Source organism: Trachurus japonicus, chromosome 3, assembly GCF_045865225.1.
Source record: "Trachurus japonicus isolate A0001 chromosome 3, Traja_1.0".
In the NCBI taxonomy this organism is placed as follows: Eukaryota; Metazoa; Chordata; class Actinopteri; order Carangiformes; family Carangidae; genus Trachurus; species Trachurus japonicus.
In genome coordinates this window covers 33,331,198-33,345,292 of record NC_140909.1, presented here as the reverse complement: position 1 = coordinate 33,345,292, position 14,095 = coordinate 33,331,198, and positions in this window count along the sequence as shown.

Below are 14,095 nucleotides of genomic sequence, written 5' to 3'. Positions count from 1 at the left end.
AATTGGTTGTTATCAGATAGGGCTGCCACAAACGATTATTTTGATAGTCGACTAGTCACCGACTATTTTTTTCGATTAGTCGACTAATCGGATCATACGTAAATTGAATGTAAAACATACAGCTTATCGCACCAGCATGCAGCTGCTCTTATATACCATCATTAGCTTTCAGCTTGAAGTGTTTAAGGTATATGTTAACTAAAAATAAAGACAATTAAGATGGTAGTTCATTAAACTTTTAATGAAATATGCAGCTTTAACTGTAGCATAAAGTGCAAACAGCTGAGTAAAATAAGGATAAGGCACTGGCCTAAACAACACCAAAAATAAATACTTAAAGGTTTTTTGTCTTTCCTTCATTTGTCTCTGGCATTAAACACAGCTACATTTAAATAAAATGAGGTGGACACCTGAAACGAAGGAATTGTTCACAATAATAAAGTTTTGGTAGGCCTATCAATCAAATATAACTTGTGCTCATTGTAAATAATAGGAGTCGTTCTGTTAAAAAAAAATCAAATAGGATAAGACAATCGTCTTGTCTGAAAAAAATTAAATGTTCCCCTTTTACTGTCACAGAAGGAGAAACATGGAAAGACTCCACCAGAAAGTTCTGTGTGAAACTGTCAAATGAAAACAAGTGAAACTGAGGTGCAGCTCAAACTCTGCAAGGTGCGGACTGTGATGAGAAGCTACCGGAAAATATTGACGTTGTTTTACGCCGGGAGAGAAGACTTGCTCGTTGAGATGAGCGCTCATTACGTGACCAGGACGCTGTGACCAGACGCGGTAACGTTCTAGTTCTCCAACACCGACTCTCAAAGTCCGCGGTTTTTTTTTTAAATGAGGAACGGCTGTTTATCAGTCCGTGATTTAAAACGATGGAGCGGCGGTACCGCTCCTATAGCGCTTCTCATTTAAAATGACAGAGAGAGAGAGAGAGAGAGAGAGGGAGAGGGAGAGGAGCGGCGGCGGCGGCGGCGGCGGGGGGGTTACACCGGTGCCGCTTGATGAGGGACAAGACCGGTAGAGAGAGAAAAGAGAGAGACCACCTGTAAACTCACCTTGAGTGAGTGAGTGCAGGTGTGTATGTGTGGTGGGCGGCTGCAGCGGTGGGTGCGTGTGTGGAAGGTGCCCCAGCAGTTTTGAGAGAAAAACAAAGTTTAAAAAAAAGAAAAGAAACGACGCATCGACTATTAAATTAGTTGTCGACGATTTTAATAGTCGACGTAGTCGTGACTAGTCGACTAATCGTGGCAGCCCTATTATCAGATTACGTTTACTGTGAAACAACAACTTTATTGTCTGCGACTACATCAGTCATTGGCCAGCCAGGTAGGAAGATACTAGGGATACCCAAAACACATTTTCTTGCCACTGATACCAATTGTCTGGTATACTGATTATTTTTGGCATGTATTGGGCTCCAGAATGCTATTTGAGTATTTCTTTTGTGTGGGTCTGAGTTACAATTATACATTGCTGTTGCATGATTGTTCATTTGGCTCTTTCTGTGCCCCATAGTGTGTTTTTCCCTACCCTGGCACAGTCAGCCTGATACCTGCACTTCCACCAGAATGCAGGTGCAGATAGGACCAGAGACACTGAGCCCACTCAGTACCTGCGGTTGCGGTATGTATGACCGATATGTTTTGTTTTGGTGCCCTGTTGCGCAGGAGCACAGTGAATAGGGTGGGAGGTGGAAAAACACTACACAAAGTGCTTCTCTTTGTCACAGCTACCATGGTATTACACAGGTGAAGTTTTGAGGTGATGCATTAATGCCAATCTACTAATCATGGATTCACATGAGTTTCACATACAATATTAATTGTATAAAGTGAGATTACCAAGTCTTTTTTGATTATAAAGTAGGTCTAGGTTCAACTTTAACTTCAAAGAACTCTAATTTTCCATTAGGAACTTCAATCGTGAAGAGCATCAGTGCATATCCATATCAATACGAATATTTTTATTTGATCACTTGATCAACTTTCAGCCAATCAGAGGAGAGGTTCAGAGCCTCCAACTGAGCAACTGACGTGTTGCTACTGGAGCTCATTAAAGCAGAGAGCGAAGATGTAAAAGTACACTGTAATGGCTTCTGGTAGTTACAAACCACATCTTCTTATGGATTAACACTTCAAATTAAACACTGGATAGGTGTAACATATGGAACATTCATAGAACTTCTCCAACCATCACAATACAACCCACCTTCCATAGTCATAATCATCATAATTATGCAGATACTCGCATTTTACACAATATTCAATCAATTCTTGATAAAACTATTTCTCACATATTCAATGTACATTTTTTCCATAGCTTCTCTAATCTCTGATCTAAAGAGACATCAACAGAATTTCAAACATCATCAGGGAGATGATGTAGCTATCCATTGACAGGGCATCCCACATTTTGTGCAAAAACACCACAGCAAAGAGGCCCAGAACCCAAACATACTAAATTAAACAAGAACCTATTGCATTCCAGCTCTAAATAGGCAATCAAATTAATATCGACAAACTGACTGCTGTACAGTACTGCTGTGATTTAATCAAGACAACACATATTTATATCCATATTATACTACAACAGCACAAATGTCAATATTTTTGCAAATATTGCAAGTAGGTAATGAGAGCACAGGTTTATTACTGATGCAAAAAGTCAAGTTGGCAGACTCTTGAGATGTTGACATTTTACAGCCCAGAGACAGTCATACAATGTAGAAGTCATTACCATTACACTAATGAGAGCTCAAAACGATGCAGTGAGTTGGCATTTTAATACCAACAAACTGTGATAACACATGTGCTATCTAATCTGGGGTAATATATATCTTGGTAAAAGGAAAACACAATGTAGGGCTACAATATCTGATGTGATCATTTGTATTTGATTACACCACATCTATCCTCTACACATGATTTGAGACCTTTTAACTAGAGTTTAATTAAGTGTTATGAAATTTTATGAACACAAACTGTTGCACCTGATGCAGCTGATGTCATTATAATACCATACTGGTAAGAAACTTTTGATAAAATGCAAATGGAATTTGAGATTTCCTTAACAGTGCAAACTGCAGCCGTGTTGCAGAGCTAATATGACAGCAGCAAATATTTCACGCCCAACAGGGGGTTTCAAAGAGATTAACTCGCCTTCAAATAATAACATGGCAACATTTTATACACCAAACTCTGCTTGTACAAATTCCCCTAGCAACATGAATGTCTTCTTTTATGTGTTAAGCACTTCTAATCCCACACCACATGGATGATGATTTCCATTGATGTGCACTGGGCTTTGCTCTTCTCATTCAGGTGGAAAAGAAAAATGGCAGCAATCTGGCTTTACAGGCAAACTGCAGATGTTAGTTAGACAGACAGATCATCTCTCCGATGGCACTATAACATGTCTATTTAGCACCAGCTACTTTCAGGGCCCCTGAGAACAACCACAAAATCCCTCGGTTCATTGATTTAGATAACCCTGTCAGTCACCTCCAGCTTGAACAGAGGGACAGAGGACAGAGAATGGCATTTCTCATTAGCAGACACAAAAGACACTTGTGCACAAGAATATGGTAGTTCAGCAGTAGAGTTCAGAAGGACAGAGGTGACTGCAAGATAAGGTAAAGCACATCACACTTGTCTGTTTCTACATACTCAGAGCGCAAAATCAGGTGATACACTTACTTGTATGGTAAAGGTAAGGTAAGGTAAAGGTAAAGGTACTTTATTAGTCACATATACAGCTAGTACAGTGAAATTCTTTCTCTGCATTTAACCCATCCCTGAGGAGCAGTGGGCAGCCGCGGTGCAGCGCCCGGGGACCAACTCCAGATTATGAGCCAGTGCCTTTGGTCAGGGGCGCTGACTGGAGGATTAACCTAGCCAACATGTTTTTAGTGGTGGGGGAAACCGGAGCACCCGGAGGAAACCCACGCAGACACGGGGAGAACATGCAAACTCCACACAGAAAGGCCCTGGGCGGCCCGGGATTCGAACCCAGGACCTTCTTGCTGTGAGGCAACAGTGCTAACCACTGTGCCACCGTGCCGCCGTGCAGCCCCCGTGCCACCGTGCAGCCCCCCACACAAGCCCACGCTAAATAACTCAAACTATCACTTTAAGAACAGAGAGAGGACAGCCAGTGATGGCCCATAGGACTACCCAGTCCTTCAAATGGACACGGGAGGACATCTTTACACTTGAAACCACCCCTGCTGAAAAGGGCCACAGTTATTTCCATCCCCTATTTTAGCCATCAGCAAGGCTCTTACAGATGAGCAGCGGGAATCTGATTTAACCAGGGCAGATCTTGAAGCAGAATTCAATCAAATCTCAGCAGTAAACACCTTGGTACAACCCTTCAGTTGGATATTAGCATTTCTATTGTGCAGCTCTGTTGTTGACCAAAGCAGCTCTGCCTTATCTATCAATGCAGGCTTGTCAGGTCCGCACCTCACCGAGTGGCTGCCGGTGCTTCCCATTCAGGGCTGCAGCGCTGGGAGCTCACACTGGCCTGGTTGGGAGCTCCTATCTCAGAGCAAAAAAAAAAAAGGAAGAACAGCATCTGCTCCTCTTTTCTCTTGCAGCGGCGTGCACACACACAAACACACAGATTCACCCCCAACTGCTGCCAGACATACACAAAGAAACACATTTCCCTCCGAGCTTGTCGACCCAAGCACTAAGCGAATGTTTCTTCACCCTTTGGCTAAGAGGAATCTCAGCTCAAACACTACACAGTCCAATAGAGCTCCTTGACTTCAGTTCTACTTCCCATGTTGTTTTTAATGGACTGAAAGTGCCAGAGCTAGAAACTTTTGAAAATCCTATGGAGAACACATTTTAACACTTCCTCTTTCTCTACTAATTATTACTTGTTGCAGTAGTATTTGCATTTCTAAAGCTCATCACAATATTCTGATGGTTAAGTTTTTATTGGTACAGTAGGGAATTGGTGAGTCACAGCAGAATTTGCTGTTCTACTGTATTTGTTTTACTTCAACACCATCATCTCTGCTAGTCAGATCTACATTTTTGATGTCCGAAAAAACAAAACATAATGTACAGCACATCCAATGTTGTCATGAATTCAATGTAAAGAACTGATGTAAACTAACTCCACACAAAGACTCGAAGTGGCAGGCTTTTCTTTGCTCAAACATGCCTGCCAGCTTCAGACCCATAAAAGGCAGAGTAATTTACATACACTACAGGCAATGAGTTTCCATCCATCCTGGTTAAAGTTATATTGTGGAAAGTCCCCGACTCAGACAAAGCAACTTTTCCTCTAATTTGCTTACAGGATGATCCATGAAGGAATCAAAACAAGGACTGGTTGCTGTGCATAAGTGAACATCTGCACCAAGTTGAGCCGTTTTCAGCTTCCCTGTCATCACAGTGCTGGGAGCCTGTTGAGTCTCTGAGTCACAGTGGGTGGTTTTTTTGAGCTTCAATTCAAAGTGAATTGCATTATGTCTCATCTCCAGTGTTGCAGTCCATATGTGTGAACAGGAGGGTTACAGCAAGCAGCAACCACTACTACAGGATAACACTGAGACTAATTAGTAACAGTACAGCCAGAATGAGAGGCTCTGCCAAATGTTTCTCAAATTTGGGCACTTGGGAGTGGATCATTGCATAATTGGCAATACAGACAACTGCCTCATAGTTTGGCCTCAAACATTTAAGTCACATTTATTTACACTGAACACACAAAAGCTATTAGACATGACTGTCTCATCGCATCATGCTAGCCACAGGAAGTTTAATCTCTGAGGAGTCCAACCACAACAAAAGTGAAGCTGTAAACAGCAAAGTCCACTTTTTTTCTGTTTCATGTTTTGTTAGCAATTATGAAGATTATTTTTGTCATAGCAGGGGGTACTTACATGACAACAATACGTAGCGGGGCTTCTTTGCTTGAATGAAGGGCAACTCCCATGGAGCAATGAAGAGAACTGGATGGTGGACAGTCCTGGTGACCAAGATCAGTACTACAAGGAAAAAAGATACAGGTCACAATGCTGTACTATTTTTTTGTACATTTGCGAATTGCATATTGTATTGGTGAGCATCTTTAATTGAAATTAACATACCATCATGGTGAACTGTATCTAGCTGTCTTTATAAATATGAATGGCATGTCTGCAGTTTGGTTCCTACCTCCTTCTTATGATTAGTGACGCACTGTAACTGTGACTGTAACTTCATCTCTGAAATCTCAGATTTTCATGCTGTCTTCCGAACTATGGAAAAATATTCAGTTTCCTCTTTTAATTTTACTTTAACTCAAAGCAAAGCTCTTGTGATGCTTTTCTTGATCAAGAAAAGATCACCGACAACACTGAGTTGCTAACTAAAAGCAGCTCAAGAATACTAGACAGGCACACTGATTATCCTTTGAGCAATTCAAACCCATATACACTGCCAGAGATGTTTGACAGGAAACTCCTAACATGATACATAATTTCAAACAGAAGATAAGTACATTTCTTTTAAAGCTGTGATTCTGAGATCTGATTGAAACTCTAAAGACCATGTCGCTTCACAGGATACATCTAACAGCTCCCACTATCAAACATAGAGATGATATCTCTGAGTAATCCTCGACCATGTTATTGTTTCAGTTTCTGTCCACTGGAGGGCAATTGCATAAAGCCATGATTCAGCTCCAAAGTACTTGAAATGTCAACAGAACCCATGTAATGACAGTACAAATCAGGTTCAGCATAACCTTGAGTGATAGCAGTAAAAACCAAGCCATAGAGCGAGGCCGGCTGAATAGGTAATAGCCTCATACAACCTGGCAGCTGGGGCTTCTGATTAAAAGCAGCATCCACAGATGATCTGCTGCAGTTTACGACAGCGATGTGAGTTAAAGTGTACCTCTCTGAACTTTTCTCAGTTAAAAGCTGTACATAAAAGCTGTAGAGAAAAACAACCTAAAGGCTGAATGGAAGGAGTAACCAGCACTCTAGATCAGAGACTGCATAGTGATGCAAACTGTGAGTACTTTTCAACGTTTGAGGCCATTATCTCAATTTTATTTCAAAAGGTTGTGTAAAACCCCACAGCGCATCGCCAATGAATTCCAGTATTATTAAACCAAATTACTCAATATGAGGCAATAAAAATATGCATGCAAGATTAAAAAATAGAGACAGATGGTTGTTCCAGGGTCTCATCTTCATCATCAAACCACCCTGATGACAACCACGGTGTGGGCTCTTTAGAAAAGACCAGGGCCCGTATTCCTAAAGATTCTAAGAATCCTCTCAGAGAGCTTTAAACAAAAGCTAGATAAAAAATATACTTTTGGTGATAATGGGCAAAGGATGGACCCTCAAATCGATAAATTTAACCATAGAATCCAATCTTATGAAGACTGTGTAATTGTAAAAAAAAAAATATTTCACATAAAAGAAAATATCTGTTAAATGAATAGTAAGCTATACTTTAAAATTATCCTACAAAATGTGTGAAAACTTGCACAGTATCAGCATAAGCTGATAACTAACCAGAGGTAAATGGAGCCACTCAGGCAAGAATGGAGCAGAAGCCGGGAATAATATCTGTTTTGGCGGCATGAACAGGTGCAGAGACGAAAAGGTCTGGAGCCTCACTACTTGACCACAAGATAATGCTTTGAAGGATATATCCTTGAACAACAGAAATGCTCACATGTGGAATTGCTTAACACATAAGAGGCTAACTTCATCTTTCACAAAGAAGCTCATGCGGCAAAATTCAGCTCGAACTGACAGAATCATGACAAAGATCCAGCAGCTAAAATCCAGCCTGCAATTCACTCGAGCTTAAATCGACAATTTACCCTTTGTGGGGGAAGATTGGATTACTTAAAACGCATCAGCAGTCCATGTAATCTCAGTGCACAGTCAGTGTAAACAATGTCATTATTTCCAAAATGGATTATTTAGACTGACAAGATCATAATTGTGGCTTGACCCAGGATAAGGAACATGAATCCTGAGCAGAATCAAAACATTAAATATGGGATCAATGAGATTCAGCGAGCCCATCACAGATGGAAGTGGGAACAAAAGTGACAAAGAAGGTCAATTGTTGTCAGATTTTAGATCAAAAGACAAAAGAAATGACACTCTCCAAGGCAAAGGCCCAGATAAAAATACGGCAACTGATGTAAACAGTGGCTTCACCGGCTTATAGGAGGAAGTGAGCAGATGTATTTCCAGCAATGTATGGTCTAAGAATGAGGACATTTATTTGATATTAGCTCTTCTAATCTTTCACCACAAGGTTAATGCACACTAATGATCCAGACATTAATTGGATCTATCAGCTGAAATAACACATTCTCACCTTACGACAGTGTAATGTAATTCAAACATTTTGTCCTCAAAAATGTCTTGAACTACAAATGTTGAGAACATCATACACTGTATAGGCTATAATTCACCATGAGTTTAAGAAACTATGTAGAAGTACATCTTGTGCTTATGCAACATGCGCTTTATAATGTTTCCTCTCAACAAGAATGCCGTCACTTCATGGGAGCTTTTAATGTCATATTACAACTCCAAATAATACTCAAATGACAGTTTGTGAAAATGTAAAAACCCCACCACAGTGAGTGATAAAAACTTTGACAGCCTTTTACTCCTGGTCCTAGCCCTGATCTTCGAACAGGAGCTTTCAGTATCGCATTCTTGCATTATTCCTACAGTACAACCAGCAAGGAGCAAAGACTTTAAACTTAGGAACTCCTATCTGCTGGACATCTCAATTGAAGTTAGGGTTAATCTACAGAGGCCCAGTGATATGGAGCACTCTGCCATCTCATATTTTAAACTTACTGTAGCTCATGCACAATTTACGATAGTAATTAAAGGTTTATTTTTATCTCCACAAAGTCATCTTTATCTCTGTAAAATGCCCAGTATGGTTGTCTGCTGTGTGTGCAATCTTATCTTTTCTCTTTTCTTCCCCTTTGCTTTTCTCATATTTATTCTTCTTATGATGGAATAAGTTAGGCGAGGAGAGAACCTTGATCCGTTGTGTGTGTGTGTGTGTGTGTGTGTGTGTGTGTGTGTGTGTGTGTGTGTGTGTGTGTGTGTGTGTGTGTGTGTGTGTGTGTGTGTGTGTGTGTGTGTGTGCGTGTGTGTGTGTGTGTATTTACACTCACATAAAAAATAAAATAAAATGATACAGTTCATGAACCTCCTATGGTCCACCACAAAAACTATAAGATGATTGAAAATGCTGGTAATTAACATTCTTAATTAATAGATCCTTAATCAGTTGGAAGCCAGTTGAACACAACAAAAACTAGCAATCTCACACTGCGGTCGAATGAGTATGATTGCGGCTCCCCGACATGTATGAGTCATGGCAGGTAATTCCACAGGGCCATTGTTTGTTTGACAGCAGCACACTCCCTCCAACTGCTCCTCTGATAATGGTGTTTATGTACTTTGGCTCCACAAAGCAAAGCAAAATGGCCAAACTAACAATAGAGGCAGTGGACGGAGGCAGCCACCGAAATGGCACCAATTCATCCCCCAAGGTCTGAGAAGAAAAAAATCCACAGCATTCACCTCGGTGTTAATCACACAGGCAATAAGTCACTTATCCTAATTATGATCCACCTAAAGAAGAAAGACAAACTACAACATTTTTTGTCAGGAGATTATTATAGGATGTCAGTCTCAACAGTAATGTGTGCCAGGTTCCGTCCATTCATAGCAGAGGCAATTGCTCTAAAACTGCTCTAAGACAGTAATGATCAAATATGAACTGTTTTGTTTAGGTACATTTCACTGACTAAAAATGAACACGTTAAACTCTAAGACGAGTTCATTCAGGATCAGTTACTTATCACAGGTTGACTGACTGATTTTCTCAATGCATTTAACCTGTTGAAGTTTAGTGTCCATGGATTTAGTTTTTTTTACACTGCAGCGAAACTAGACGGCGATTGGATAAATGCTGTGATTTGGTCCCTCCCATAGACGCTCAATGTCTCTACTTTTGAAACATGTACACTTAAAAGAATAGTTCACCCAAAATTCAAATTGCACTCATTATCTACTCACCCTCATGTGGACTAAGGGCTGGGAGAAGTTTCAGAGTTATCCGTGGCTTCTCTGAGTTACAGGGGGTCTCGGCGTAGCAGTGCATGTCAATATAACGGTTGCAAATGGATACCAACTGTCTTCGTGACAAAAAGACACACTTATTTATTTTTTTTCGGAACAATTTCGCATTTCGGGGCTTCAATACAAGACGGACATTACATACGAGCACTATGGAGGTATTTGGATGTTTTTTGGTGTGTCTTTTTGTTATGAAGACAGTTGGTATCCATTTGTAACCGTTATATTGACATGCACTGCTACGCCGAGACCCCCTGTAACTCAGAGAAGCCACGGATAACTCTGAAACTTCTCCCAGCCCTTAGTCGACATGAGGGTGAGTAGATAATGAGTGAAATTTCAATTTTGAGTGAACTATTCCTTTAACTAACAACAACTTATCACTACACTTTCTGGTGTTAAAAGATATATATTAAGTAAAATATTAAATCAACAGGACATTTTAATATGAAGTGATTGTTGAACTGGCACTCCCACCCTCCTTAACCAATCACAGTCGGGAGGATATTTAAATGCCTTGTAGTCCGCACCAGAACCATTTGACCCTGATGAAGACGTTGTACGTCGAAACGTTGGTCTTGTTTCTGCACTAAGTAAATTATTTGCATCACCAGTGACTCGTGTGCTCCAGGTTCCTCTTTTCGTTTCCTCAACTTTTTTGGTCCTTCCTGAGAGCACCGACCTCCACCTGTGGAGTGGCTGCAACGCACAGATACTCCTTCCTGATTGTTGAACTGTGTTGAGGTCTGGTGACTGTGAAGGTCATATCATAGATTGAAGTCATTTTCTTACTTGTCCAACCATCGACTGACCGCTCATGCACTATGCATGAGGAAAAACTTTGTAATGATTTCATGTGACCCTTCCCTCTATGTGGGGATACGTGAACCCAGACCGTACTAAAATGCCATTACATACATGGGTACTGGGCAGAAACATTACCGCTTCAAAATAATTTGTGAACCCACACAATGACCTGCACTTTGCACTTGAAAAAAAAGAAAGGAATATTTTATTTTATTTTAACTTTTATAAATTTTAGTTTTAGTTTCAATTTGTGGAAGAAGAAGTTTATTAAAAGCTCATGCTTACATTATGCATGTAAAGAGTTATAATAAAACATTTCAAAATGCAAGTGCAACTCGGTTAAATAAAAGTCTGTTGGTCCAGTCATATATGTCATTGTATAGTTTTCTTAAAATCTCATCTCGTCTCGTTCTCGTGAACCCAATCTCGTGTCTCGTCTCGTCTCGTGAGATGAGTGTATCGTCACACCCCTACTGCTTATACCTGTAAAATGTCCGTGTGACTAAAGCTGAGTGTAATTTTTGTTTGTTGTTTTGTGAACTGTGCATTTTCGAAAGAGTCCAATATTTTAAAACCCCATTTGAAGGCAGAGAATCATAAAACAAACTCAGTTTAATACCAAAAACTCATAACACTGAGCAGTGAAACTTTTTTCCCTCCACAGAAAGACCCAAGTAATACTGAATTGCACTGCTCCCTTTCAGACAAGAAAAGGGGGGGGGGGGGGGGGGGGGGGTCAGATGGTGTTGTGTAAAACTGCCAGCTTTTGTTGGTTGGTTGGTTGGACCAGGCCATCCAGCCCAAGGCAGATTCATATTGTTTCACACCAGAGAAGCCTGAACTCTGCTCACTCATTTAAACTCTGCACATGCACACAGAAGTGTTTGCACAGCCATTCTGCTAAACTCTGATAAATTGGATGAAGTTATGCAAGAAAGGAAATTAGATTACCAAGTATTCTAATATAGATCATTTGAGTTGGGATTTGTCAGTTTTTACAAGTTTTTCATAAGGGGTCTCTGAAAAGAATTAATGAAATGAATTAATAAAAAAGAGCTTTTTACTTAAATGCTGAAAATTGCATGAGCGATTCATCATATTCTAGTTCCTTTCTGATTATAAATAATATGTTAAGATTTAAAAATTAGTTGCCACATCAATAGCGCAAATCATTTTACAATTTGCCCGCAAACAGCGTGAAGAGTGTGATGAGTGTTGTTGAAACAGGATCCATTTAACTGAGTGAATGTATTAGCATGGTTTATGGGCTTTGGCATGGTTACAGGTTTCCTTGTAAATATTCATTTAACTGCATTAATCAGCAAGCAAGCTTGACCTCGTGGTCTCTTTCCACTTTACAAGAGGAGCTCCTGATGTTGCGGATATCAAAATCTAAATTCTTCACTTGATGGAGGACCAAATTTGTGTATATATTGTGTCTTGAGATTGCCATCCCAATGGAAGTTACTGAAATATACTGTAAGCAAATCATGTAACCTGGTCACATTCAGACCTCTGAAAGACATTCACATTTGAACTTTTTAACCAAATCTTACTGTTTAAAAAGGTCTTTCTTCCTGGAATGTAGCAGTTTACTTTATATTTAGACATTGTAAATTATCAGGTAGTACTGTATGTCCTTGCTGGATCGCCCACATGGCCTTGAAGCTCTAATCCTCTAGATATCGTTTTTCTATACAACTTCACCGCATCAGCCAACAGTTTTTTTGTAGTTTTGAATCAAGTATAATTACTGACTGAATAACAGATACATTTTTAATTGGGGGTGAGATACATCAAAGGCAGCATTTCACGGTGAGGAAGCTTGAGAGGATGGCAGCCATACAAAGAGACACCAGAGAGACCAGGTTTCACATCCACAATCTGTGGTTTAGGCAACAAAAGCACTTTGGTCAGGATTAGGGAGAGAACATTGTGTCTCAAGCCACTGAACTTCTGTTGCATAAAAACACACCACACATCTTTCTCTAACTTTAGCCGAGTGCTGTGTTAGCCTAAACATGACGTACAAAAGTTTAATACAAGTGAACTGTAAGGTGCTACATACCGTATTATACTATGTGGAAAAGATGCACCATCTTTAAAGGGACAGCATGTAGCTTTTTTGGCTTTTTATTAGCAAAAATCAAATATTGCTTTCATAAATACGTATTTACCGAAGTCTAGCCCAAAGAGACCAAACCCCTATCTAAATGAATCGGGGCATGGTCAAATCCATGCTTTAACATGATAGGACGGAAAAAACACAGTATACACGATCGCCGGTGAAATTAAATACAAACCAAAACCAAAAAAACCATAGACTTTACCACAGAATGACGTTTAAATCACTATTTTTCGGGGCCGGTGCGTGGCAAGGCAAGGCAAGGCAAGGCAATTTTATTTGTATAGCCCGTTTTTACAAACAGTTTGTCTCAAAGGGCTTTACATGGCATCGTAGCAACATCCTCTGTCCTTAGACCCTCACATCGACTGAGGAAAAACTCCATGGAAAACCCTTTTAACAGGGAAAAATCGGAGAAACCTCAGGGTGAGCAACAGAGGAGCGATCCCTCACCCAGGCGCAGAGGTTAAAGCGGCCGCCCCATGTGGAGGCTACAGTCCTCAATGCAGGCGTCCCCGGTTCGAGTCCCGCATCGGGCAGACCTTTCCTGCATGTCATTCCCCCTCTCTCTGTCTCCCCCTTTCCTGTCTGTCTCACTGTGCTATCAAAATAAAGACAAAAAAAGCCAAAAAATATACTGCGTGTCCCTGTGAACCTGAGGCCTATGTTGTCTGGAGCAACGTGCTCCTGCAGGGTCTCCCATGGCAACTGGTTGTCAGGTGAGGGGCCAGACTAAGAATGGTTCAAGAAGACCCCATCAGAAAAGCAAAAGAGGTCACCCTGCCTGGAGGAGGTCCAGGCCTGGACAGGGGGCTCATGGTGCCTGGTCAGGTCCAGCCTCAAGAGGCTACATGGAGACCCACCCCCCCATCCTGTGGACCCACCACCCACAGGAGGAGCCACTGGGGTGGCGTCCCGCTGCCAGATGGGTAGCAGTGAAGTCAAGGGGCCTCGGCGACCTGGACCTGCGTGGCAGTCAGGCTCTGGGAACGTGGAAGGTCTTCTCTCTG